The sequence below is a fragment of the Condylura cristata genome, unplaced genomic scaffold (genome assembly GCF_000260355.1).
Source record: "Condylura cristata isolate star-nosed mole 26May11 unplaced genomic scaffold, ConCri1.0 scaffold00029, whole genome shotgun sequence".
NCBI classification, from domain to species: Eukaryota; Metazoa; Chordata; class Mammalia; order Eulipotyphla; family Talpidae; genus Condylura; species Condylura cristata.
The window spans coordinates 13,374,968-13,383,566 of record NW_004567130.1 but is presented as its reverse complement, the minus strand read 5'-3'; positions in this window follow the sequence as shown (position 1 = coordinate 13,383,566).

Genomic DNA, 8,599 nt, shown 5'->3' with positions numbered 1-8,599 from the left:
GCTTTCAGACATGAGTCTGTTGCTCTCCTGAAATGTCAGCAAATAAAACCACTTTCCTTTTCCTCAAACTCTGTTTCCTTTTATTGGCCAAGGGAAACTGAGACCGTGTTCGGTAACACTCTGACCTTCACTTGAGTCCATCATCTGTGTCCTGCTGGGCCCTGACGCATAAACGCTCCTAATCCTCCCCAGTGCTTCCAGGAGACCACAGGAACAATTCTCCTGAACCTTTTTAAGGTTACCTCTTTCCTCTGGCCTCCTCTCCAGTCTTGCCTAGTCTTCTCCCCGCCTTCCCCCCTCCTCTCTCCTTTCCCTTCTCCCATCCACTCCTCTTCTCCCTAAACTCTCCCTTCCTATGCCAACCCTCTTTTCCCTTCCCTTATCCTTCCCCCTCCTCCTCCTCCCTCCTTTCCCCCCTTCTCCTCTCTTCTTTCCTCTTTGTCTTCTCTTCCCCTAATGACCCAAAGGTTCAGTGGTCTGACTTTTATTTTTCATCACAAGGAAAGTGAAGTTTATATAGTTTAAGAAACAAACTCAAGGTCACCAGCTTAATATACAGGAATTTAAACCCAGGCCGATTCAAATCAAAAGTTGAATTCGCCCCCAACTCTTGCTGCTGTGATCCGGCAGCCAAGGCAGCCGGCTTCTTGAGTAAGAGCATGTTTTGAAATCCCAAATAGGATTTGGGGGTACTAGGACTGAAAAAAAAAAAACTGCTGGTAGAAGAGTTTCACTAGTTGACTCCCTGTTTCATGCAAATGTCAAAATCTCAGTGCAAATCACCTTGAGGACAATAAAAACCACCAGTCACCCAAAAAATGTCATTCACAAAAACATTTTGGGTGGTGCTAACTCAAACTCATTTCCTTCTCTTTCAGCAAGGTTTTCCTTATGACACACAAAACAAAAGCCCTCTAACAAGAGCCCACACCCTGCCAGCACTATGACCTAAAGAAAGCCCCTATTACCAGTGCCTTCCATGGCTCGACGGGTGGATGGAGAGACACACACTCCAGGAAAAGATTCTGATTGGCCTAATGTGGATGATACCCTTCCATCTAGTACAATAACTGTCTCTGGGGGGGAATAGGGTTCTATTGGCCAGTCTTGGGTCATTCCTGTAACCCTCAAAAGAATCCCACCATCAAAGTAGGAAGGGATCATTTCCGGAGGAGAAATGAGGCTGGGATGGAGGATAAGAATAGAAAAATTGGAAAGGATGCCACAAGGTCAGGACCCCATCTCAATCAAGGAGATAGGGTGGAAGGGATTAACATAGACATTGATCCAGCTATAAAGACTACCAGACAGCTGTAGGGAGTGTGGAGACCACAGACCTGAAGGTGAAGATATGGGGATTACGGAGCAAACCATCCATTTGCGAAGATGAGCCCCTCCCTAGGGAAAGAACATGGCCGCAGCCCTTGACCCCAGTGCCTGGGCAGGCACTTCTTTTCACCCGTTCCCTCCCTCCCTATGGCCTCAGACTCCTGCCTGCCTGTGACCTGCACCTGCCAGGGCTTCTCTCCACTGGCCTCCCTCAGCAGAGGCAGCTTCCTCAAGGCCTCCCCTGCCTGCGCCCATGCAGCAAACTGTCCCTTTCAGGGCAGCTCTTCCTGCCCGCTTGCATCTAAGCAAATATCCTTGGTTCTTCTGTCCCCTTCTCCTAATGAAACTGCTCTTTTAATATAACGAGCATCTCTGTGTCCTGGAGAAACTCACCACACGCCGCTGAAAGAGAGCTCTGATGAAACCTTCCCAGAGTGAACCCAAGGACCCCACTCTCAGAACATACTGACTCTAAAAACTACATCAGGTGCCGACAGGCCAAAGCAATGAGGTCAATGTGAGGTCTCAGCTGTGCGTCCCGGCACTAGACCCCCCCAGAAGGATGGACGCTGAGCTGAAGTCGACCTCAGGGCCCTGCATTCCACAAGGCAGATCGTCACTGGATGGAGCTATCTGACTGCAGAGGCGGGGGAGAGTCACCTGTGTCTGGTGCAATGCTAAGGAGCTGGTTAACGAAGCTGATGAATAGTCATAATTTGAAACTCCATTTTAGCAAGCACTCATTTAAATACCTCATTTTAAATGCATCTACAGGAATGGCAGGCTGTTTCTATCCTATTACGTGAACAAGGTGTGAGGCAGCGAGTTCTGCTCCTACCTGTGTGTTAGAATCACCTACAGAGTTTTCACTCAATTAAAACATCCAGGGATGTCTAATATTTGATTTTAAGTTACTGACTCTGCCAAGTGACACCGCAGTATTGAGTAGTATCTCAAATCTTCAGTAAAATTCTATCTCACAGACCTGGGAAAGCAGCATTTTGAGGGCATGAATAAATTGGAGTGGAGCGTGAAATGAAGCAGGAGCTAGGATGGGGGATGTCTGTGTCTTGGGGCTGCTGTCACACATGACCACAAACTGGGTGGGTTCAAGCAACAAAAATGCACCCTCTTGCAGTTCTGGAAATGAAAGTCCAAAACAATGCATCCTCTAGGGTGCACTCCTACTGAAGAGTTTAGGGGAGAGTGGGGTCTTCCTTCTCCTTTAGCTTCTGGCTGTTACATCAATCTGGAGGATTCCGTGCTGTGTAGATTCACCACGCCAGTCTCTGCGTGGTCAAGCGGCATTTTCCTTATTCCTTTGGCCCTCTTGTAAGGACATCGGTCACGGGATTAGGGCCCACCCTAAACCAGTTCTATCTCATTTATACTTGACTATAACTGCAAAGACTCTTATTAAATAAGTTCGCATTCTTGCCATGGGGTTTAGGGACTGAGCATACCTTTGCAGCGGTGGGTACAATTCTAACCACTCTAAGTAGGAAGCAGAGTAGAATGTGTATGTAGTGCACAGGAAATTATAATCTACCTGGAAATATCAGGAGGGATAGTGTCTTTTGTCTGTTTGTTTTTATCTGGAATGGGGTTTTGAGATATCTTCTTTGGGTGCTAAAACAAAGGCTTCCCACTCCCCCCAAAAAAAACTAGAAAAGAAAAATCTTCCGAGGGGCTTGGAGATACAAATTGTCTTGGCAGAGAATGCAGCGATAACTCCAGGTTATTCTGCTGAACCACACACACACACTTTAAGTAAAAAAGCATCAAAATAGGGTGACAGTGTGCTGAAATAAATCACTGAATTTGGAATCATAAAACCGGATTCTCAGACAAGCTCCACCACCATCAAAGTGCTAAATCCCAAGAGCTTCACTCTCTACCTTGGGAAAATGGTGCTACTAATTCCATAATTCCGATCTGTCCTGCAGCCCAGGGCCTGGGAGATAAATGGAGCATGCAGAAAGGAAAGCATTAGCCAAGACTGTTTCCAGGCACCATACTTCTTCCTCTGCCGTTGGGCCTCATATCCCAAACTAAAGGAGGAAGAAGAGAGGGAGCTAACATTGCACTTCCATCTTTTCGTTTCCAAAGATCCAAATTCACCTCCCGACTGGAGTTGTAATTTGGAGGATGAGGCAGGATGGGGCCATGGAGCCTCGGAAGAGCAACGCAGCAAGCAGTAATCTTTCTTTAACCTAACGAAATGCAGGGATTCGTGGAGGTGGTGTGAATTCACATCATCCAGTGGTATTTCGTCCTGGCAGCAATTCATCAGCAGAGTGCCAGCTTCCAGGAGCCCAGGGACCCCCAAGTTTTACTCTTGCCCTGGGCCCCATCATTTGTAAATCCAGTGCTGACATTTCAGTAAAAATACCCAGAAGGAATTCTCTGGGTGCTAGATGCAACACGAAAAAGTATACTAAAGATATCCCGAAAAGGATGACTTTTCGGATTGGTTTTAATGCCAAGCATATGTATTGCCGGCTGAAACAGATTCTGAGATTTCACTTCAGCTACCCCAGCTGGCGTCCGACACATTCCAAAATTTTTCTTCTTCGTGATACGTCTATTTTTAAATCCGTCAGATACCTTCTTTTTTGGCAAATTGGGAGGAGAGAATGCCTGTCGTTTCCCATCTTTCAGTTCTTATTTGGCTTAAATCAACCCAGAATTAAAAATGAAACAATCACTTTATATCTTAGTTGTCAAATATTTCACTTTGAGGGAGGTGTTTGCATATCTGAAAACATGCTGGCCATGCAGTGTCTAAGGACCGGGAGAATCTCGAGGAACCCTTTGGAATCTCCTTGATACCCTTGAGAGCTATGGTGAGCAGGGACTCACCAGTCAAGGTGATAAAGAAAGCAGCAAGTCCAAGTCGCCAGGTGAGGACTAAGAAAAACCTCAGGTTATTCCAGGAAGCCAGCACTGACTTAGGTTGGGTTCCCCAGAAGCTGACCTAGGAATGAGACTTTGGATATAAGTGGTTTATTGGGGGCCGGCGTGGGGGTGGGGTGTCATCCAGACAGAGCCATTGCTAAGTCAGTGAGGGAGGGGAGATCTTTGGGAGTGTGTAGAACATGCCCCAAAGGCATCGGAGCCAAGGATGGAGGAGGTCCCTTCTTTTTTTTCTTTTTTTTAAAGATTTATTTATTTGTGCATACAGACCTGGGGTACAGGCCAGAGGCTCAGGGACAGTGAGAGGCTTCACCAGAGACAGAGTGGGGAACAGAACAGGCAGATCGACAAAGTACACTGCTGAGGGGAGCAGTGGGCGGGTCAGGAGAGGTCTGCCACACCACGTGGTCACCTCCGGGGCAGGCGGGAATCGAACTCATGCTGAAGCAGCTTTAGATTCTCAGTGCTGTGCTTTAACCCGCTGCGCCACCAGGGAGGGCCCGGAGGTGCCTTCTTAACCACCATGGAAATCAAACAAGGAAACTCTGAGAAGGCCTGTAGAGGGCGCTTTCACACATCATTTGCAGACACTTGTCTTGGTTGCAAGTCCTAACAGGAAATAGCATGTCCTTCAGCTTCCAAAGGTGGCCTACTCTGTAGCCCCGTTGCAGCCCCATAAGCTCTTCTCTCTGGACTCTGGGCATGCCTATAATCAGACAGAGCATGCAACTCCGCTACTATTTCCAAGTGAGCCTCTTTTGCTGCTAAAATAACCCATGGTTTATATTTTTGAAATCAACACTACAAATGTCCATCTTTGTGTTTACTCTTTCAAGAGTGAATTTCTTACAATCCCAAGCTGTTCGAGAATGGAACACGTTCTTATAGACCCTGGTTCCCAAACTATGCCTCAAGGTGCCCTGGGGTGCCACGGCAAATTCACAGGAGAGGAAAGGGATATATTAAATGTTTGAGGAAAATACAGTGGCATCTATCCAAGACTGCACAAGCTCAAGGTTGTGGACTATATGTGTTCCCAGAATTAATATATTGAAGTTCTACCCACCCACTACCCCCAGCCCAGGACCTCAGAATGTAACTTTATTTGGAAATAAGTCCTTTAAAGGGGCCATTAAGTTAAAATGAGGCCCTTAAAGTGGGCCCTAGTCAGACTAATGTCTAGGAAAAGAGGAAATTTGGACACAGAGGAAAGATTATACGAAGAGAAGGGGGGATGGGAGCTCATCCACAAGCCAAGCAGCGCTTCGAAGGAACAAACTCTGCCTACACCCTGACCTCCGATTCCAGCCTCCAGAGCCTGTGAGAAAATCACCTGTTTCTGAAGCTCCCCAGCCCCCAACCGTGGTGGTTGCTATGGTAGTCCTAGTTAGCTAACAACTCAGCTTCAACAGCACATTGCATGACATTCTCTTCAAGAGCTGGTCTTTTTGAAAAATTCAGGTTTTGGGAAGTTGCAGTGATAGAAGGTGAGAATTATGCAAAAATCAGATGTCAGAAATGAGGGTGACAGTGTCCAATCTGATCCCAAGGTCTGAGGAACCTAGCAGGGCTCACCACGCGCTCCAGTCATTAGTAGGTAAGTGTGGCTACCTAAGCGTAAAATACAAATATTAACTTGCCTTTCAACTTAGGTGTATTGTTTTTCCAAGTGACTACCATGTCATTAATATCTATTTACTATGTTGAGAGGACCTGACTCCATAATAAATACGACTCATAAACCATTTCTTTTGATGGAGGGGTGCTGTGAAAAAAAATTACTGGGAAGTGAAGGGCTCCATGAACTGAAGGTTGGGGACCTTTGCTGCAAACACAGGAGGGTCTCGGACACCATGATAAGAGGGAACCCTTCTTGGGAACTCAGTGTTGCATGGTGAGGGTGCTGGGTCCAGTTTCCAGCAATAGCCACTACCAACACAGTCCTCTGTGTCTGTGGAAACTCTGAGAGCTGGACACTGTATACAAGACCAGGGGATGCATACATCTCGGAGGCAGCTGACCTTCTCTGAAATGTTCTGCACCCCTAGTAGGACCAATTCATAGTTCCAGGATCCAAGGACCAAAATCAAGGGTGATACACCACTCTCCATCATGCCCAGTAACCCACTGACAGAACATCCTTCTCCCCCCTTCAATCCTGGGCTCTGCAGGGTTAGAGGTCTTGATTCCCAAACCGGGCACGCGTGTTGGAGATGCAGCATGGACTATGTTGACAATATGCAGTGTTGTGTTGACAATTTCCACGGGCACTTTGGACTCGTGAGCAGGGACTCATGAGTAGTCGAGAAGAGGTGTCGCCATTGGGGCAGGGGTAACTGACCCTGGTCAATGATCACGTAAAAGGAGCAGGGAAGTATGTGTGTGGAACCCTGGGGATCACCCTGGGTTCCTCTTAGTACCCATTTGCTCAGCCTTTACTAGGATGGACATCAGCAACAATCCTGGGACACTGAGGGGTGCATATTTCCTTCAGGGCTCAAAACCCTCAGGAGAGAAAGTCTTAATCACGCCATCAGCTAAGCCCTGGGACCTGCAGAAAGAAGAGCTGAGGGTAATGGGAACTCAGAATAGACACCAGTGAAGGAAGAGGATGAATGCTGGTTGCACCAAACCAAACACAGCAATGAGGGCATGGTTTGTCCTACTAATCTCCTTTCTGTAAGTTTGCCTGCAGGAAGAGCTGCCCAGAGGAACCACCAGGGAGGACCTGTTCCTTGGGCATGCATCTTTAAGTAGATCTATGCCACGGGCAAGCGTTCACATGAAGTTGATTCCCTTCCTGTCAAGCCCATACCTCAATGCTGTATGGAGACAGTCGTGTGTGTTCTGCTTGGGGCTGAACAGTTCCCACTTTGTCTTGTTTTCTCATCTCCTCCAGCCTCATCCTCTGAACACACATCCATTTGTCCGCATCCTGCTGAAAGTGCTTTCTGATTGCTTAATGCTGTCCACAAAGGAAACAGGAGGAGCAAATTTCCTGTGAAAGGGAAAGTTAGCTCAGTCTTCTGACTGTAGCGAGAAAATAATGACTTCCAGGCAGCCTCCTCTGGAGCAATGTAGCTGGGCATTTTCCATTCTCTGGAGTGTCCTCTTGTAGCTGATGCCTTCTGAGGAGAAGGTGAAGTCATCCTGTGGCCAGGATGACATCATAACTCTCAGCAACTCAAGATTTAGGGATAGAACATGAATCAGATTGATCTGGGGTGAAATAATGCCAAGGATAAATGCATGTAAATCAGAGCCTGACCAATAAATCTTTTGCAAGTTGGGGACCTATCCCATAGGGCTATTGAAGTGATTAAATAAATTAATGTATGTAAAATGCTTAGCAGAGCACCTGGCATCAAGCAAGTAATCAATAAATATTAGTTTTATTATCAACTGTGAAATGAACACTGGGTGGTGAAATGACTGTTTCTTCCAGGGGGTGGCCACTTAACCAGAACTGTGCTCAGCCTTAGTATACTCCTGATAACCTGTGGTAAAGCTGATTTTCCCATCTTAAAGATATGGAAGCCAACGTTCAGCAAAATTGGACATCTTACCCCAGGTCAAAGAGCAAAGGAATTATGAGTTTGGGATTTAGAACCAAGCAAACCTGACCTGAACCCCAACAGGGGCATTTTCTGTGTGAACTTGTGAATCAATTGTTCTAGGCTTCAGTTTCCTACTCTATAAAATAGGATCATAAAGTACCTTCTTTAAAGATATACTATGAAAATTGCATTATTATATGGAAAGCACTCACAACAGTGTCTAGCACACTCTCAGCACTCCATAAAGTATCAGCTATACCTCCATATATATTACATAGTGTGGGTGGAGAGGGAGGGCTTTGAAGGGTGAGTAGGAGTTTGCCAGATGGAAGGGGAGAGAAATAAGCACGTCAAGTTAAGATAACGGCTGAGCTAGAGGCACACCAACTAACTAACCCAAATTACAACAAATTATTAGTGGTTTAGTGGCAGGAAAGAGCAGAGTTTGGAAGGAAGGGATCTCTTGTAGTTAGGGAGAGAAAAAGGGTGGAGGTCCTCAGGTCTGAGAAGAGAAAGCAGAATTTGGAGAATGTGGCTACCTTGGCAGCCTCCAGTCCCCAATCCACATTTGCCAGCAGCCTGGCTGCCTTCAAGACCCCGCCCCCATCAACCCCAGCCAATGAGGATGCCCTCCACTGCGTCTCGTTGGTTGCCTGGCAACCGAGTTGGCTCCAGCCTAGAGGTTAGCGAGGGAAGCGCAACGGTTAACAGCCACTTTCTCTCCAAGACAGTGAAAAACTAAGCAGCATACTCAGGATGGGGACCCAGGGGGCTTGCTGTGGGCCCCCCTGAGACTG